We start from the raw sequence: 16,448 nt of genomic DNA, 5'->3' as shown, positions 1-16,448 counted from the left end.
AAGTGTTTAGTTACTTGCCTGTTTCCTCTTACTTGAGCTCTCAAAATGCAAATGTAGTAAGGCTTTTGACAGCTAGGCAAGACAATCTCACACATTCACAATGAACTGCAACAAATGCCACTGTATATTAAACTAATCCCAAAATCCACATTCAGCAGACCTTAGAGCTGTTTAATCTTCACCACAAAGGATTTAGAACCAAAGCCATAACTTTGTGACTGGTGGGGACAATGACACCACATTGCAGAAGAAAACCGCAAACATGCGGTAATTAGTTTCCTGTGCAGCAGCAGCCAATGAATAAACCAGTCAGAGGTTTATTTATTTTGATTTTAGTTTTGAAAGGAATGTCATATGAAGATCAGTGTGAGTTCCAGTGGGATAAAGTTAATAGGCCTAAGCAACTCTGTTCTGCTCCAGATAATAGAAATTCTCTCTATATGTTACTGTTTTAATCAAATGTGTTACTTTATCTTGAAAAGGGTTTACTTCTTAATTATCTATTGCTTTAAACAAACACCAGGTTGTATTAAATTGTTTCTCAAGGGCTATAATATTAATTCCAATTTTCCTGGCTAAATTTTGCTCTGGATGTGAATAGCGTGGTTTACTTAAAAGGTGTTTTCAGATACTGTTTTCTAGTGGGACACACACTGGTGTCACAATTTAGGACAGTACAGTAGATTGTCAGCAGAGCAGTGTTTGTTGATTATTTTCTAATTGTATTTAGTTCTGTTTCCCTCCATTTTAAATACAAAATAACGTTGCTCTTGGGATTGGTTTTTGGTCATCAATAGGGGCCAAGAAGGAATTTCTATACAAGTTATTTTTTTCTTATTTTTTCCATCCTCAGGAGCAAACTTTTCACTTGAAGCAGACAGACAGGCAGATGTAATCAAACTTCTAATAATTAGAGTTAAATGTATAGATCTGTAAAGTTTTTGCTTTCCTTTTATATTAAAAATGCTGACCTATGCAAAATATAATGAAGGTCATTTTAAATTAATTAAATTTAAATGAAGGCAACAAGGACAGTTTTTACCACTAAAGAATATGACATTATAGTTTCAGAAAAGCTTTTGATTAGACAAATGTTCTCATAAAAGGTTAAATCTTAAATCAAAAGCCATAGATATGCAAAGTAATGTATACACATGGATCAAAACTGGTTAACAAACAATATGTACATAACATTTAACTTAGCAGACCCAAGCAGTGGTGTGCAGTAGGGATCAAATATTTTATTATTAAATTATATAATTATTCATTTTATTTAGAAAACATGCTGGAATTTACTCAGGACACAAAATTAGTGGTGAGGCAACTAAGAAATTAATTACTCTTAATTACCTTTCCATAATTAAAAGGATGCTAATTAAACCATGGATTGGGCAGACAAGTGCAAAGTGATCAAAGCAGGCAGAAGGAATGTATACTTTTCATACTGCACTGGTGATTCTGGTCTGCAAGATGTCTAACACATGCAAAGTTTGTGGGTATTTATATACAGTATATTCTTCCATGCAATAAAATAAGCATACAGAATAATTTAACATACAACAAAAAGTATGTAATTCAAATCCAGGGATGTTAGGCAGGCAGAATCCTGACCCGGTCTAGTCCGAGTGATCACATTACTCCTATCCTAGAGTCCTTGCACGGGCTTCCTGGTAGCTTTCGTGTTGATTTCAAAATCCTCACGCACACTTATAAGGTTCTGCATGGCTTGGCACCTCAGTACCTATCTGAGCTATTATCGACCTACTCCCCACCTCGCAACCTTCGCTTTTCTAATTATGGTCTCCTATCTGTTCCTCAAGCCCATCTACACAGGGTGACAGGGCATTCTCCTCTTATGCCCCAAAGCTCTGGAACTCTATTCCCTAGCAATATCAGTTAGTCACCTTTCCTTTACTTAACTGCTTCTGATATTTACCCCACTGCTCCTACCACATTCAGTACCCCCATCTACTGTTTCCTCTTATTATGTATTTTCATTGTATGTATATACTGGTATCTTGTGTATTTTTTAATTGTTGTCGTCATTATGTGAAGTGCTTTGAGAAGCCACCTTTGAAGGTTTTATATAAAAGAAAGATTATATTATTATTATGCTATCAAGGACACTATTGCCTTGAAACTAGTTCAAAGACGAGCAATATGAATCGCTCCTGGTCTGAAGGGATTGCAATACAGTACAGTATATGCACAGGTTAATGAAGCTAAATCTCTTCAATGTGGAGCAAAGGTAATTGAAAGGAGGTTTTATCTAAGTGTATAAAATCCTAAGGGGGCAGACAGGGTCAACACACAGGACTATTTTACACTCAGCAGTGAAACAAGGAAGCGGAGTCACAACAGAAACTAAGGAGAATTTCTTAAGGATACTGTTATAGAAGCTACTTTTTTACACAAAGAGTTGAAGGTATCTGAAACATGGTTTCCGAATAGTTGGTTGAGGCCTGAGCTCTGCCTCAAATTTTAGGTTTACTTATCAACTACGCTATCAAATGAGCAAGAATCGGCTGAATTGCCTCTTCTCAATTGCAGCTTTTTGTATGTTCTTACCTAAAGCTCCCCCTTAATTCAATTGCTGAAGCAATTTCTCACTTCTCTACTTGATCTGCTTTGTAGTGGGATAGCTGTCACATAATGGCTAGCATGCATCTCCCAGGTGAGTGCTACACTTTAGTGGTGAATAAAGTGGGTTATGTGTGAAGCACTTTGATATCCTTTGGGATGAAAGGCACTATAAAAATGCAACTATTATTAGGACCAAGCAGAAGTTAATTTCACACTGAAAAGGAAAAAGAAAAATGTTTTTTTTTCTTTTTTCTACTTTTCAGCATAGCATTAAACTCTGTTTGTACCTTTGTAGCTTGCATGCTGACAACTCTCCACTCCAATTAATTATTATATAGTCTTTTCATTTTTCACAGCTGAAGAACATTTATCTGTAGCATACTGCAACAAATGATTTAATTATGTACAACATAGAAACCTATGTACAGTATATATGTGTGCACTTGTGTAAAATATGTCAGCTTCTTTAATTTTTGTTGGTCCATTAGTACCACTGGAAATATTGCGAAATATGCTACCATTAGTAAGGCAAAGCACTGATACAAAAAAATACAAATGTACTATTTATTTTGAATCCTCTTGGAAAGAAATGGTTAAGCAGTGTTACCTAATATGTGGTTTGATGGGCTGTTGCACATCACTGATCTTAATGTAACATTCAGATTAAAAACTGCTTTAATGCAAGTGCCCATGTATAAACATACATTATTGAAAATACTGATAGAAAAGGGTTAGAAAAGTAATAAATGTGGATCATCTTGCTCTGAAAGTTTTACTGTCCACTGTATAAAATATTTAAATTCATTTGGTAGTGAAATATATTGGTCACGAAGAAGGTGAATGTAATTTAGTTTAGATCTGGTTATAAGGCAAATACAGATAAACATGCCAAATAATGTTATTTAAGCACCCAAGTGTCAGTAATATTCATAGCTTGGAACCAAGAGCTCAAACGATGAATACATTCTAAAATTTTATTTTAACTCATTAAACTTGGATACACATGGTAGTGTATACATTCTGTAGGCACTTTTCCTGAAGTCTCTGGCACAAATAAAGTGGTTTCCATTAGGGAGCAAATGGAAATGACTCAAAATCTTTCGCAGCAACACAAACTTATTTCAGTTCAGAAAAAAAAAATTCTAATAGCACTTTAGGAAGACCTTAACAAGCTTAAAAAAGGGGGCTAAAAGGGGCTGTATTTTCCTACTCTTTTTAAGCATGTTTAATTTATCACCTCTGCATATTTTACAATCAAACTCTGGAGATACATGTCAATTTTCATAATCTTTACGTGAACCTGACATGCCATATTCAGACTGGATTAAATCACAACAGGATATTCAAGATTGAAATCTATTGGCAGACATTGGTTTCCTGAGGTCATGGTGTGAAATGTATTGAGGGGATATCCACATGGCCTTGTTCAATTGGATTAAATCTCAAACAGAGGAGCTATAAACCTGTAGTGATTTTGGGCTTGAGTGAATCTCTAAGAAGGCTTGCAGCCAGCTCTACAGAATAACAAAACTCTAACTCACCAGGGTTAATGGCATCATACAGGGAACTCAGGCAACACACTGTATTCTTTATCCCACACGTGTTGTGATCAAATTTATGAATAACTATAAAACTCACAGTTATATTTCTAATGAGTTTTCTCAACAATGGAACCACACTAACTTATATTTGATAACACTGCCCCTATACAAATACGTGTTTGAAGACATTTATTCATTATCAGGGATTCTAATAAGTTGCCTTAGAAGGTTTCTATTTTCACATTTCTTGGCATTTTGTGAAAAAACGTTAATCAAGTCTGCTCAGGCAAAATATCTACTCATGCTACACAATACAACAAAATACAACATACTGTACATTTTGATATTGCTAAATCAAATATCAATGTAATTTTAAATTATTATTATTAATCTTTACATTATTTCTATTTGTGGATAATTTTCAGAGACTCATCAAAGGATTACAATAAAAATGCTGTCAATGGCTGAAGGCCACTTATTGTTAAACACTTTCAATGACATGACACTTACATCAGTTCCTTTTATGACAACATTCTAAGAGGCAATACAAAATGTAAACTTAAATGTATTGTAAATGCTGAAGTGAGACTGCTAGGAAACCCTCATTGAAATGTATTACTTATTTATTATGGCATTCACAGTATAATGCATCAGTATGGACAAACTCTTTATCATTTTATTTTCTCACAAAAGATACATATTTTACTGTAATTATTTTAATGGTTTGCTGAGTGAAAGTAAAATTAGAGAAATGTTGGGCACTTAATGAATCCATAGCTTAAAACTCACTATTATAATACATTATACAATAAGACCACTTTAAAAAAATTCATAATTAGTGTATTTCTGTAAGTCCAGTAGCACTGTTAAAATAAACTCTACTCAACCTTAGGCTAATTTAGTAAGCTAGATTTATTGCCATTACAATACTTTTATCTTAGACATTTGACAATGGCATTTTATTTAAAAAAAACATATCTTAGAAAGAATAAAGTATGATATTTTTATCTGTTTAAATAATGCATTAATTTATCCAAGCTAAAGGTGGATGATGTCAAGCGAAACCTTTTGAATTTCTCTCCTCACAGAAGTTGAGAGAAATTCGGCAGTTCCAATGCACACATACAGTATGCAAATACCTGTACACCTGCATTGATTCATCCCCAGTTACACTAAATGTGCACAAAAATCACAATCTTCCTTGGCTGGAAGTGGAAGAAAAAAATCAATTTGTAAATCATGAGCAACATAAACATTTATTGAATAACACAGTGAAAGATGATAAAATCAACAATATTTTTAGTAGTTAGTGGGATCACACTATAACACTACATATTTTTACTGCATTAAATAGCATGAGTCTGTGTGTCCATTCATTCCCATTGAGCAAAAGCCTCTGCCAAGAGTTTGGCCTGATCTGCACTGCCTGAGGACAACTGACCAGTGATTAGGCTATGCTGGCCTGGGTACCAGCAGGATTTTGTAGCCTGTAGTTACCCAAGATCCTTATACTGAAGTGTAACACCAACTCCAGTAGCAAACCAGGCACCTGCAGGCCATAGTAGGCGTGGTAGTGTTACTGCAAGCCTCTTGTTCTCCACTTGTCTCTAGTTAATACAGCTTTTTTGCACTCTGGTGCACATTTGCCAAACAGGCAATGTGTCTTATGAACTGGTCTGAGTGGACATGTTGTTACTTGTTGATTACTCTGATTTAGATATAAGTCATATAGTATATAGTCAATGAACATGCCAATGGTAGAAAACAAAAATAAACAAAAAGAACATAATAAATGCTATGAATGAGGTCCCTTTCAGTCCATCTAACCTGTTTGGCAATTTGTTAACTAATTGTTCTAAGAATTCCTTCAAGTGGTCTCTTGAAAGAGATCACCTTCAACAACATGGCTGGCTAGCTTGCCCAACATTCTTATCACCATTTGCGTAAAGATGTGCTTCCTGGTTTTACTTGTATATGAGAAATGAGGTCAATAGCTAAAAACCAAAGATTTAAAAACATCTTATGGGGCAAGTGGTTTTTATGTCTATATTACATTTTCAGATGTTTCAGAGTGGTAAGGATCTACAAACCTACACCTAGAGAGCCCCAGTCCAGTTGGTTTTGTAGGTCACTGTTAGAATACCAATTTCTGAAATTCTAGAACAATTCCATTGTGATCAATTAAACAAGTGATGTTGAGTTAAGTAATTTAGCCATAATCTAGGAATAAAATCTAAATAATCTTCAATCCTTCAATCCTCAAAAACCTTCTTCATTGAACAGATAACTTGTTGGATTCATCAATATCTTACAGATGATGTCAATATTTGAAAACTGATAACTTAAAAGAATAACTGTGCTGGGGCTCTTCAGAAGCAGGATTGGAAACATTAGGTTAAGAGTCAAAGGACATCTTGCTCTCTTAATACTAAGGGGGCATACAGTATATTTGAAATTAAACTTAAACATACTGTACCTCTCAGTGATACGTACTGTGGAATAACTCAGTTTGTTTAAAAAAGCTTTTATAATTAATACTTAATTTTCTATTCCACTCCTTTGTTTATTGTTTCTACTTTTTATGTACAGTATAGAGCTTTGGGATGTACTCGTGAAGGTCATTTGTGTGGGAGCATATTAAAGTGAGAAAACAACTTAATTTAATTTAAACACCATTTTTTCTTATTCATTTAAGCACTTTTTTCTACTTCAAGTAATCAGAAAAAAATCCTTATACTCAAATATGGTACACATCCAAATAATACTATATCACATTAAATTCTTTCACGTGTTTTTGTGTTTTAAAAACAACAAGATTTTTTAAAGACTACTAAATATCATCCTATTACACTAGCCTTTTGTGTTTCACAGTTTAATGGAAATATAGGCTTGAGGTAAGTAATAAAGTAAAAAAAAAAGTTATTGAAAGCAACAGTTTATCTTTAGAATAAATCTTTCCTCAATATTGCCAACCGTCTGCTTCACAAGCTTATCTCAACTTACCACTTACACAGCAGATTTGAGTTTCATCAAGAAAACAAAGGTTTGTGAAATGCAATTTTTCAAGTAACCATTTCAGTGCGAAAATAAAACTTCTGAAATGACAGCACATATAAAATGGTAATGCTCATGTGTAAATACACAGTACTGCAAACTTCTCCTAATTTCCCGATAACCATTGAGTAAAATTCTTTATAATGAAATTCAAAATTTGAATTTTGATGCCTTGTGCATTTAATTTTTTTAATTTTTATTTGAGACTTGTCAAGCTGCCTTTTCCAGCCTCACTCTCATGTTACAACCAAAATGTAATCTGGATGTATGGAAACATCACATTTTACAATCTCTGTATCAGAAAAACATAGAGGTGGTGTGTTTAAATGACAAGAATAGCTTTACAAGTGAAGATATGCAATAGATCCACAGACTAGGAAGCCTCAGATCAATCCTATCCAAACTAGACACCCAACAGAAAAAGCTACCAATAGATTTCAATTCTCCACAGGGCTACAGCTAGGAAACAGATATTGTTACATTAAATGAGTGAATTTTAATTTATAAAACTATTACAATTGTCCAGTGATCAATGTTTTAAAAACGGTGCAATGCTATAATTAAATGGACTGTGATAAGAGGACTTCTTTTCTCTACCTCTTTGTATTAAAAACTTTAAAATAAACACTCTGAAAGTTCCAGGAAGTAATTAAACAGCCTTAAAATATACAGTATACTGTATGATTCACCTAATCAGATCCAGTTTAAAGGAACAATAGCTCTGTTCATTAATTCCCTAAAGAACTAAACGGATGAGTCAATGGGATTTCCACAAATAATTAAGTGGGTCAAAGCCAGTTTATTTTTGGAAACTGAGGTACAGGCCAAACGAATTGACCCAGGCATCAGAAAGTAAACCTGAAAGCTCCTTCAGTTGCGCTTTTCCTAACTGGTAAGTGATGTCCCCACATGCCTTTCGGAAATTCAGTGCACATAATCAGGAATTAGACTGGCGGCTGCTGAAGAATTAGTGTGAACTTCAAATCCTTGTAAGCCTGTTTCCAGAGGTCAGTGTGACACCCGTGCTGTTTCTCATGGCAAAAATGAATCAGTGTTGATGTGGCTCTCTGGTGGGTGTTGCACGGCCCCCTGGGTAATCCATTTCATGGCTGACTGTCTTTCCCAAGGGCCCTGATCATTAAAAAGGAATAAATGAACAGGAGCAAGATAATTAACTTCAAATTGGGGAAACCAAATGGAAAATCTATTTTTTGTTGAGGAAATTTAATAAATAAAAGACTAAAACACAATACAATACCACTGGATCCAAACAGAGATTCGTCAGTTTGTAATTATTTGTATAATTTACTTCAAGACTTGAATATGCCATAACTGAAAAACAAACCTCAACAGCCTTGGTATGGCTAAGGTCCATTGGCAATAAAATGGTCTGGAGGTTTTATGCTTATTTCATGCCCAATAGAAAAAGATTTACATTTACATTCCTGAGCAGCCTACTGTACCCACTGTAGTTGTGAAATTGTGTAGACTTACATATAGACAATTGACAAAGCTTATTTCAACTTAGTATAGAAGTGTTGTTTATTTCTGAATGAAATAAAAAAAGCAATAAAGAAGTCACAGGAAAAACATTTTCATAGTGCTTACTGCTGTAAAGATATAACCTAAATCCTTTAGAAATGTTATTCTTCCATTACATACAGTATACAGTACATACATTAAATGCAACAATTTCTTCCTGAAGTCCTTTGGTTTCTACTATTATATTTAAAATATTCAGAAGTATAGTAAAATGCCAAATGTTAATACTGACTTGATGGTTTTGTACAGATTTTTGTACAATTTGGCATTACATTTTTAAAACAGAAAAAATGAGCTATTGATACAGTATAACCTGAGTTAAGAGACAGCTAAACTGTGTCCCGCTTAGTGAGAATGTTGATAAAACAAAACAGGAGCTGTCCCATAATATGTTTTGTGTCTTTTTAACATTTCAGTGTTCTTAATGTGCATGTATTATAATCCACATAAAGTTTTGATAGCACAGCCTCATAAGACATTAAATAAAAAACTGAAAAAACACACACCCTTAACCTCAAACTGATATTAACACTTCTTTTCTTCAGTACATCCTCTATTCATGAGATACACCTGAATCACAAAGCCCTTTAACGCCATATTTCATTGATTCAAGAAACTTATTTACACTAAAATATAAACTTATTTCGCTAACCTTTACCCCACACAGTGTAGATAAATACATAATCTAGTGCAACTCCTGAAGCGCCTTATGGTCTGTTTCCATGTGACCAGCCCAGCAGTCTAACTTAATTAGAAGGAGCTAATTTACTGGCTACTTCTAACGTTGAACAGCATGGGTACCGTGATGTAATACGATACTCTGCTATCCTGGAGATACTCAATTCAACTGAAACAGAACAGGATTCATCTTCCAAAACATTATGGCATGTTAGTCCTGATGTATCAAATAGAACAGCCACTACAGCCAGCTGTTCCACTGCTCACAGCATGTGTTCAATACTTTTCTCACATCTGCTGCTATGATAATATGCATGCAGAAATGCCTTTTTAAACATACACATCAGACACTCATTTATAAATATATTGCCATGTGGCATCTCACATTATTTTCTGTCACACATTCTCTTTTCAGTACAATTAACAAAAGTCTATATTTTAGCAATCATTTGATCACCTTGTGAAACACAGAAAAGACTTTTGCATGTACTGTAATTTGTGTGTTTCCAAGAAAAAAAAACCCGATTTCACCTTGAATCAAAAATCTTTTATCATGTCCTTGTAAAGTTAAATATGCCTAGTATAAATGCCAACAAATGTGGATAATGTTAGCATAAAACAAGTCACAAAGGGATTATTTGCAAATAGTTTAACAAATAAAACAGACTGATAACAGCTGAAAAAATCCTCAGTGCTGGGGATGCGGGAATACTTGTCCCTTCTCTTACAGATAAAACTTTTGATGCTGTAATAACAGAAGATCATCCTTAACTTCAAACACTTCACTATAAAATAAATAAAACTTAAAAGAATTCTAAGTTCAGAAGACAAATCTTGGGAACATCCTTCTCAATGGCTGCTTGCCCAGTGTAGTGAATGTCATGTTTTGAAGTGCAGTTCAATCGTCAAGTTATTAAGAAGATGAAGGAATACCAACGAAGAGGCTAATGAGCAGAAGAATGTATGGCCCAGAAAAAAAAAGATTAATAAAAACGGGTCCACCAGGTGGCACCTACTTCTGTTTAGATTTGAAGGCTCTGGTAATTCAAAACATTATCATGTCACTGCAGAATCGGAAAAAGTTCAATCAACATCAATTGACAAGCATTGAAACCACAATAAATGCTACTGGTTCCAACATTGTTGTTGGATTTTGAATGCTTTTCATTATATATCTATAAACAGAGTATTAAATGTTAAAGAAAATTTTGTCTTTAAACCAAGACAAGAGTACCTGTCCTGCCTCATCTCTATCCCTCTTGTTGTCTCAACTTTTATTCATACATCAGACTATAGAATGAAAATAACAATAATCACCCACATACATTTATATATATAGAAACAATAATAATCTTCTGTAAACATACAGTTATATTGGCAGGTCTCCACAGAGCAACTCAGCATTTCAACAGTGACGATCCCTCATGCTCTGCATAAGAAAACCTGATTTCACTCTAGTAGCAACAAGCTACAATTCATTAATTAATTCCACCTAGTGTTAATTTTCTTTTCCTAAATATCACAACGCCATAAATATCTGATAAGACCGTCTCTCATTATAGCACAGTGGATGGAAGGCAGTCAAAGGTTATTAATAAGGTTTCCTGTGTTGTATTAATCAGAAATTACAGCAAAGACTACAGAGAAAAATTGAAATTTTGAGATATCCTGCAGCATATTTAATTTTCACATTCCATGTATTCTAAATGGTTCAGGGGAATGGATCCATCTAAAATAAAAATTATGGATTTTTACAGGCTTTTTTAAAATTTTCATAAAGTTATTTTGACTAGATGTCTGCAGTGGATCTTGATATATCTAAGAAGAGCTACAGAGAAACCAATCAAGCTTTTGACCTATTCTACCTTTCTCAAGATTAAAGGAATTTTCTAAGGTGAAACTTGTCAATATGTACATGCTCCCATCCACAGCAGGAAGGCTCAGTAACTGACAGTTCAACATTTAACAGAATCGATCCATTCTCCCCAGATGAATGTTTATATGAATTCAAGAGTGTGCAAATGAAACTGCTGAGGAAGACATTAAAACTGCAATTACAAGCTTTGCTGGTACTGTACAGTACGTAGGAACACCACACAATTTGAAATACACATAAAATGCATTTACATTTTTTTCCCCAAATTTGGTTAATAATATGCATTCACCTTCAATTAACATTCTTCTGTGCACTTCCTCATAAATTTGTAAGAAACATAAATATTAAAACTGCCTCTGTCAATAGACTGGTGTTTCAGCACTGCTTTGTTCAGCACTGCATAATCAAACAGCATGGCCTAGAGGAAGGCAATGTCAACAAATGTAAGTACAGGCCTCTGTTTGGTTAACTCCTTGTAAAATTGAAGAGCTTAAGCTTGTCTCTCTGAAAAGTCTGCCATATTTATTTAATTTTTGCATTGTTAGCTACTGCACATATACTGTACATGCTGGGTCCTGAAGAAGTTAAGAGATAGAAACAAAAGTCTGTACAAATGGTTCAGCTTTTAGTGTTGTGTACAACCCCGAGCTAATTAATAATTACATTTCCATTCCAAACAGCAACTGTTTGCTCTTAAAAAATAGCACAATTTAAACACCTAAAGTGTTTCTTGTAACACTGATAAGCGTTTCGTACATGCACATTTTTTAACGGTCAAAGTTAGGTATGTTACACTCAGCACTTCTACCGGACAGTTAGGGGTAATTAACATTATATATATATAGACATTCACACTCAGTACACCAATATACACAATATAGAGTATAGATATACTCAGCATCTCTCAGTCTCTTCCTCTTTATTTCATAGGTCCCAGCAGGTCTACATTTTACCTTCCCTTTCATTACAAATAATACTTTGCTCTAACAAATACTATTGTTTCTGTTGACTTGGCATATCCCCCACCCTTTGGGAGTAGTCCAGAAGCCTTATTCATTTTCAAATTGTAGCAAATTGCTGAAACAAGAACACAGCAGGGAGCTGTTTACTACACAAAGGTATTTCAACAAGACATGCAGCTGAAAGTCAATAAAATTTTTGTAATTTTATTTCTTCACCATTCCAACTTGTAACTGCAATAAGATTTGTATCTGCCACACAGCCCACTTCAAACGCAGCCACACACAATTAGAAATGTAAAGAAACTGCTCTTTCCTTGCTTGATTTTACTTAATAAAAACTGCAACATTTGTCAAACAGTTTCATTTTTGGCGAATTAAAACAGTATTCTTTTATGCAGTGAAGTGTTGTTCTCCTAGACCTCAGTGGCCACAGTTTTATTTAACCTTTATTTAACCTACTGTACCTATTGATGTGGTTGATGCCTGCTTACATCTGTTATACTGTATGCAAACTGTTGCAAGGGATATTGGTGCTTGGTTGTTTGATCATATGATGACAGCAGGAATTGTCAGCCAAGATGTAACAAAGAGCACAGGCACACATGACACATGGAAAACATAATGAAAGTAAGTAAAAAATAAAAAGTTTTTTTTAGTGATTAGACACTAAAGACAGAATAACATTATTCTCAGATTTCCTAATGCTTTTGTTTTACATTTGGTAATTGAGGTAAAAGTAAACATAATAGTCATGCAACTCAATAAGGTCAGACATCAGAGATACAAAAAGAAATTGACATTAATATGAAACACAGTCACAAAAAACAAGTGAAGAAAAGGTTATTTTTTATCTGCAGTTAACATACATGTACAGTAATAAATACAGGGGGACTATCTCACCATCCATCTATTATCAGGAAGCCACTTATAGGGCAACAGCAGTAGGTAATGGAATTGGTTTAGAACAGATGGAAGCTCTCTGGTCTCAGGCTTTGTTGAAATGCTAAATGGTGAATGTTTTTAAGTCGTTGTTCTATAAAGCATTCCATTCATAGACATCAGAAGTATCTTTGTTTTCTTCTGTCTTTTTAAACAAACATTTCTTTGGAGAAACACTTGAGAGAACAAAAGGAACCAAGGAGACAGATGAAAGCACTCAATTTTCAAAATCAAGAAGCTACAAAAGCCACTACAACCAGGTGTATGTTGTACACTTTGATTTGGTTTTAAAACGTTGTATTATTAGATCATGCCTCCTTTTGATTCTTCTGATTCTTTGACTGATCTGTTATTGGAAAACCACATGTTCCTGCCCATCCAAAAAGCAAAGTGTGTAAGGTGGGATTACACCATGACAATTCAGTCCATCACAGGGTACATACACACAAGTAGTTAACATTCATATTGTTGTACAGTAATAAAAGGGAATGATGCATGTACAGTATGTAAAAATAATCCCAGGCTAAGTTATAATGCCAGATGAAAATTTCTTCTCCAGTCAGGAATGAAAACCAATCAAGAATATTACAGTTTCTTTGATTTCCTGGATCAATGTGATGTCAAAGCAATGTAACACAATGCTGTTACAAACGAACATATACAGTAATCACATAATTCTACTATTTACATTTTGTTACACTCCAAGGCCCTGAGTCTAGAGCTTCTATAGTACAATGCTGTTCTGATTTGAAACCCTCAAAGATGGACCATCCTTTTTGCAAATTTACAGACACACAGCTCTTTTAAGGCAGTAATGCTGGTTTCTTCAGTATATAATCAAAACCCTACAGAGGACTGTCTGCTCTCTAAAACTGATCCAGAATCCAGAATCATGAGAGCTCTTTCTCTCAACCAGATAATGTATCCCAGAAATTCAAGCACTGGCTGGCAGGTAGTAAAACAAAATAAATCTCAACTCAAATATACAAATACAACCCTTTCTCCCTGAATTCACTTACAATACAAACATGTAGAGGATTCCTCTGCCTGCCATAGGATTTGAACCAGCAACCTTCCAGCCACAGGCGCAGATCTTTAGCCACATAGTGCCACTGCTCCTCCCATCCATATTAGTATAACTAGTATATTCCTCTATCACAGAACAATATATTAAAAGCATTAAAATAAGCATTCAATAGTATTTGCTGCTTTTATAATGCCTCTCAACAGACTTACACAATTAACTACTCATGAATCAGCACTAGAGACAGAAGTTTATCAAGACTGAATTAAATTATCATGGACTATTATCAGAAACATCACATCACACATTGATGAGTTTACGGATAATACATCAGAAAGGTAGGGGCAAAAATACATTTATGAAATACTGGCTTTTCTTAAGGCAAATATTTACCAATCTTGTGACTGAAATCAGATCTTCCCAAGCAAAAAGTCCTTCCTTTGCTGTCTTGACTCTTCTTCTGTTAGTTTGCTCTAAAAGACTGTTAGGTTTATATCCTCCTTAGCAGCTTAGATAGGCGACAAAGACATCCTAGAAGGGAAAACATAAATAAAAAAAATGTTTCCACTCCAAGTCTTGTTGTTTGACATTTCCAACAGTCAAGAACCAATATGTTTGAATCACCTTTCCACCTGACCTGTTCTGTTGGCAGGTTACACTCGAACCATTACATACACCAGAGCGTAATTGAAAGTGTCTAGTTTCTTTTTTTATAGTCCTTTGTAACCTGCACCTAAAAATACATGGAAATAATCAAAACAGCTATGGATAAGTGTGGGAAAGGAAATACAGTAAGTCACTGCAAATGTTTAAATGATTCTATTTTAAAAGGTCAGCAGATGTCAAATTAGCTGAAAAAGAAAAGTCAAATTACTGTAAGAATGACTAATCAAAGTTCATGTCTTAATTTCCACTGTATGTAATACATTCAAAAAGTTTCAACACAGATAAAGCTTGCTTTAATTAATTTATCCTGTAGTATGTACACAAATGTGCAAGCCAAAAAGTGACAAACATTTCCATCTGTTAGTCAGCTCTTTGAATGATTCACAACATTTTAACAGTAATTAAACTCTACCCTGAGAGAGTGAGAAAAAATGAAACCTTATAAAATTAGTCTGTATAAAAAACTGAATAGTTTTCCATTTTTTTTTTCCTTTTACATATCACCATTGACATACTTTTATATATTGAACGCCTAATGGATTGATCAATACAGGGTATACCTTTTCAAACACTAATGATTATAAGGAGATCAAGTGTCCATAAAAAGAACAAGTCAAAGGATGAATATCAGACTTCCAGAAGACCTGATGAGCAACATTAATGCAGAAGCTATCCATAGCCTATTAGTTCTTCATGGGAAAAGAGACCTTCAAATCCGTGCATACCACAGGACTTCAGTCTCCCTGTTCAATGTGTTGGCAAATCTCGTACAAATTATTTACACAACCAGGCTTGTAAAAAGGTAACAGCCTCTAGGACAGAAGAACACTACCCTGTTCAACACCAAATCGAAATGTATTTGGCCTTGAAGGAAAGGGTAGATGTGAATGTGCAGGCAGAGGCCTTGCAACCAGGTTTTCACAGCACATTGTATGCAGAAGGCTGACAGATTTTGAGGAGGCAGTGTCATAGAGTGTGGGCAGAAATACACTATCATTGCCTGTGTAACCTTCTGTACATGACTGGTAACCTTATGAGCCAGCAAAAGCAAGACCAGATTTTGCAGTAACGCATGGCTCCATTTTATCAGCTTGATCACATCCTTGACACTGAAGGACAAGTGGTGAAAGGGCAAGCCAATGGTAACAGTACTCCTAGAATACACTGCATATTTTGGAACACCTTCTTCAGGCACATGAGAAAGAAGGAATTAACATCTCCCAACTGACTTCTCTTAGGCCTACAGTGGCCACACACTGGCAGATACCAAACCATAATTTGTCTTACTGTACATCAAGGATGTACTGTAGCAGTTTTAGAGTTTTAAGCAACATCTCATTCTCTGCTCATTTTATCTTGGGGTCACACAATGAGAAATAAAGTCTAAGATCAAATTTTGGCTTTTAATTAGCTAATACTTTTACACAGTATAAATTAAAAGAAAAGCTATGCCAATCAGTTTTCTTCTGAGAGATATTTTTAGACCCAAGGAAACTACGAAAAGAAGTTCTCCAGAAAAATATGTATTTTTATATATAAAAATATTTGTGAATGCATCACAAAATTATAAAGAAATCCTTGTT

At 34.6% G+C, this 16,448-nt stretch overlaps 1 protein-coding gene across 10 annotated transcripts in view; it reads right to left on the bottom strand.

Moving 5' to 3' along the window:
* The window catches only part of LOC102695531 (teneurin-2), an 822,495-nt gene that overhangs the window by 346,439 nt on the left and 459,608 nt on the right, over nucleotides 1-16,448 (bottom strand). For 9 of the 10 annotated variants that reach the window (XM_015349967.2, XM_015349971.2, XM_069196089.1 and 6 more), the window contains exon 6: nucleotides 14,593-14,730. The exons of the other annotated variant lie outside the window; for it this stretch is intronic. The gene's annotated coding sequence lies outside the window, so the exon portion shown is untranslated. The remainder of the gene's footprint in view (nucleotides 1-14,592; nucleotides 14,731-16,448) is intronic. 10 annotated transcript variants of the gene reach the window in all.

This window comes from Lepisosteus oculatus, chromosome 11, assembly GCF_040954835.1.
Source record: "Lepisosteus oculatus isolate fLepOcu1 chromosome 11, fLepOcu1.hap2, whole genome shotgun sequence".
Lineage (NCBI taxonomy): Eukaryota > Metazoa > Chordata > Actinopteri > Semionotiformes > Lepisosteidae > Lepisosteus > Lepisosteus oculatus.
The sequence above is the reverse complement of the archived record's forward strand: the minus strand, read 5'-3'. Positions and strand labels throughout refer to the sequence as shown.